Source organism: Triticum aestivum, chromosome 7D, assembly GCF_018294505.1.
Source record: "Triticum aestivum cultivar Chinese Spring chromosome 7D, IWGSC CS RefSeq v2.1, whole genome shotgun sequence".
Lineage (NCBI taxonomy): Eukaryota > Viridiplantae > Streptophyta > Magnoliopsida > Poales > Poaceae > Triticum > Triticum aestivum.
Genome location: NC_057814.1, coordinates 609,309,728 through 609,314,072, shown reverse-complemented (window position 1 = coordinate 609,314,072; position 4,345 = coordinate 609,309,728). Strand labels below are relative to the sequence as shown.

General features: G+C 45.3%; 1 pseudogene; it reads left to right on the top strand.

Moving 5' to 3' along the window:
• Positions 1–460: 460 nt before the first annotated feature.
• Positions 461–1,923, top strand: LOC123169970 (uncharacterized; annotated as a pseudogene).
• The last annotated feature ends 2,422 nt before the right edge of the window (positions 1,924–4,345 follow it).

Here is a 4,345-nt window from a genome sequence, read left to right as displayed (position 1 = left end):
GTGTATATGTACACAGGCCGTGTATCGGCGCGGGTGAAAAGACTATCCTACCTTTTTTATTATGATGAAGGGGTATAGAGAGATCTCAGCCGTCAATGTGTTTAGGGGGTGTACCGAAGCAAAAGTGTTGAGTTTAAAATAAACTTTTTTAAAACACAAAATTGAGTTTAAAATGAAGATATTTTCCAAAGACAGTACTTACGGGGATAGATAGACGTGCAAGATATTCTTTTTTTAGGAGACGTGCAAGATCTTTTCCAAATATGAGATTCTTTCTCCGGCCCAACCGTGGATTTCCAGTTTTCCTCCCATGTATGCGCAGTTATAGGCTTTCCCGAAACCGGATAAAGATACCGCAGACTTTGAACAGAGATTGTAGCATGCTTTGAATACCCCGCACAAGATCAGTCTCCAGATAACCCCAACAAGAACAAAGATCTCTTTCCGCACAACATACCACACGGGCGTGCCTATACCATTTAAACGATCCTACCTACCGACTTATATTTTCGCACGTAACCTACGCAGTGGCATCCCAAATTCCACCGGTGGATAGACCTAAGATAGATCTCCCCTAGGCAATCCCATGAACGGCCGCATCGACGCCGCGGAGGAAGCGCGCCACCGGCAGGTGATGGACTGCCTCGGCGTGTACGACGCCGACTGGGCGCTGTCAAGGGTATTGGAGCAGTCTGACGTCCAGGCGGGGCAGAACCGGTTGCTCTTCACAGAGGAGGCTGTGCGGGGTGGCTTCATCCCGGAGGTCTTCCTGGAGCTGGAGGAGCTCCGCGACGACAGCCTGAACGCCGAGAACAGAGTCTTGGTCAAGGTCCTCGACGCGGAGGGCCGTGAGAAGGAGGTGAGCCTCCCCTACCTCAACTCCAGCAAGGTGTACCGGGTCATCGGCTTCGATTGGAGGCGGCTCGTGGAAGAGAACCGCATGTGCAAGGGAGACCGTCTCGATTTCTACACGTGCAGGCGCGGCGATGGCGACCGGTGCCTCTTTGTGTTCAGGAGCAAGGGTGGTGGCGGTAGCTCCTGGTGGAATCGCATGAACGGCGCCATGGATTCCCGCTGCTGCATCGACCCCGCGGAAGAAGCGCGCCACCGGCAGGCGGTGATGGACGGCCTCGGCGTGTATGATGCCGAGTGGGCGCTGTCGAAGGTGTTCCGACGTCCGGGCGGGGCAGAACCGGCTGCTGCTGACCAAGGAGGCGGTGCGTGCTAACCCCATCCCGGAGCTCTTCCCAGAGCTGGAGGAGCTCCGTGACGACGGCCTGAACGCCCAGAACACGGTCGCGGTCACGGTCCTCGACGCTGAGGGCCGCGAGAAGGAGTGAACCTCCGCTTCATCAACTCGAACATGGCGTACCGGATCATTGGGTTTCAGTGGAGGCGGCTGGTGGAGGAGAGCCGCATGTGCAAGGGAGACCGCGTTGATTTCTACACGTGCAGGCGCGGGGATGGCGAACGGTGTCTCTTCTTGTTCAGGAGCCATGGCAGTCGCGCCGGCGGTACCTCCCGGAGCAACAGTCTTGTGTTGAGACGGCCGGGTTCTGCGGAGCGTCACGCCGTCGTCAATGCCAGTCAAAATAATCCAAGATCCCGCTTGTGATCGTTCGAGGTATATGCTATTGATTAGTGAGATTAAATCGTTGATATGTCAGGATAGGGAGAGGCGTTCACAGAATAGGACTAGCCATGTTGATAGTGGCCAAAAAATTTCCTTCGTCAAAAAAATGCAGATAGTTAGCTGGCTGCTTCGTTTTTTCTGCCCTAAAATAGAGTGTCCTATGCATAATTTTTTTTTGAGTTTTGAAACTTCTCTTGTCAAGTACTTCCTCGGTTCACAAAATAAGTGCCTCAACTTTGTATTAATTTCACAACGGACGAATAAGTATGTATCTGCTGAAGAAAAGTGTAAACCCCTAATCAAGATCTTCGACAAGAGAAACTGAAATTCTCTTACTGCGTACATTCAGCAAATCAATACATGCGGATTGTACTTACAACTCTACAAGATCACTAAGATACTCCCAATCATGATCACAAGCTAAATAAAATGGATTATGTTTCTTATTATACCATGAGAAAAACTTCATAAAATTTGACAATCAGGCAAATGAAAAGAATTTACGCTAAAGGTTATGAAAAAAGCATTTATAACTAGATTCAGTTCAGTGTTGAATACTCCCTCCGTTCATTTATGTAAGGTGTATTATTTATGGCATGGTGAAAGGCACATAATTATAGTGAACTTAGGACGAAATTACCCTTGGAAAATTGTTGGTTTGTGGCAAGTAAATCAGTTAGTCCAAAAAAATAAGCGATACATACAATTGAGAGAGATACTTCCCTTCTTTTGCTATAGGGAGACATAGAGAGATGCTAACCTTTTTTCTGGAGGGTTAAAAAGAAAATTATGAGGAATAAGAAGAAATGCACCATACATTGTGAAATTTTATCCAAAAAATACACCTTATAATCAATAGTTATGAAAAAAACATTTATAACTAGATTTAATTCAGTGTTGAATATTAATGAAGTTGAATGGATAAATTAAACTACCACACTTCGAGATTACTAATTTACATGTCATGAAGTTGAAGTGGAGATAATTTGGTTCAATTAGTAAAAGGATCACAAATAAAATATTTAGATGCCAACAAAACTTTTCAATGAAATAAAAATAGAATAGTAAAGAACAGATTGTTCCAGAGACACCTCTGAATGAATGATCTGTTCTTTTGATAAAGGGTACTTTTATTATGCAAAATGTAGTATCAGGCAGATATAAAGTATTATCAGTAACACTCGTCCTCTTCATAACTCGGACGCACACAGCCAATCAGCAAAACTCTGACAAAAAGAAATGAAACCAAACCGATACGTCGAAAGAGGTGGAGGATCAATCCGTGGGTTATGGTGCCACCCAGATTGGAAAAAAAAAATCTCCGTAGCCACATGCTCCAACCACGTACACACCACCTTAAACAGTGGTTGACACTCCGTTCTTTGTAGCATAGACCACGTGCGTACAACGGAAAATAACCAGCAGAGGAGAAGCATTTTTGTCATTAAAACCAAATCAATTCTACATAGCCAAAGCGACCAAAGTAAGGCATACGCTCCCATCCTTGTTAGCGTTTTAAATCTATTTGAAATACCATTCAACCAATGACCAAAAATATTGGCAACACTTGTGGGCGGATACAAATTTGACGCTATTTGGATAACTGGTCATGTAGAATGGGCAATTGCATTGAAAAAAGAGGTCTTTGATTGTCTCGTCATTAGTAATAAAACAACACTTCGTACTCCATGTCCAGTTGTGTCGTGTGAGGTTGCCTTTGATTAGTAAAATTTTCATACGAAGATACCACATGAAGACTTTGATTAGTAAAACTTCTATACGAAGATACCACATGAAGATTTTAACTTTTAGTGCAATCTTTGATTTCCAAATTATCGTATTACTTTGATTTCCAAATTATCATGTATTATTTTCAGCACGGTTACCAAGGCACATAATTATGCACTAGTTAGGACAAAATTACCCTTCTCTAATATGTAGATTAGCGGCAAGTAAATCATTTAGGCTAGGAAAGAAAGAGATACACAAAATCGGGAGAGAGATAGTTTCCTTTTCTTTCTCTACAAGGAGAGATACATGCAATCAAGGGAGATATACTTTCCTTTTTATGGAGGGCCAAATTACGAGGAATTAGAACAAATGCACCTTACATTATGAAATTTTATAAAAAAACAAATACACTTTATATAAAAGAACGGAGGGAGTATTACTCATCGCAACGGCGGAGCCCCCCTCCCCCTGAGCCGAAAGGAAATTTTCTTTTCATCAGGTACTAGTGGCCGCTGCTGCCCTGCATCTTGTTGTGTTAGGAAGGCTCATCTTTACCCACGTTGCATGCATAATCCCATGTTCACGCATCAAAGCACGCACGTACTGCTCGGCTGTTGTTGTGTTATGCTCCATCTCACCCAGAAGGAGCTAGCCCAGTGGCCAGCATCAACCAGCCGATCCCTATACACACTCCCGAGCCTCTGACACCGTCGCCAAGGAGGAGCTCTGCGTTGCGTGTGCCGTCGGAGACGACACTGACGCTGAGGTGGAGGTGGGGGCTGGGGGTCAAGAGCGTGCTAGGCGTCGCCACTAGCAGGTGTTCGTCCATGCGGTCGAGTGCATGAACTCTGGCCTGCTGGCCGCTGTCCGCACCGGCTGCCACGCCCACGCACAATGTGACATTGATTCCTTCCATGCGTGGTTGTATACACTGATTTGTTCCAATGGTATGAGTAAAAAAAATTGCCCCCCCCCCCCTCC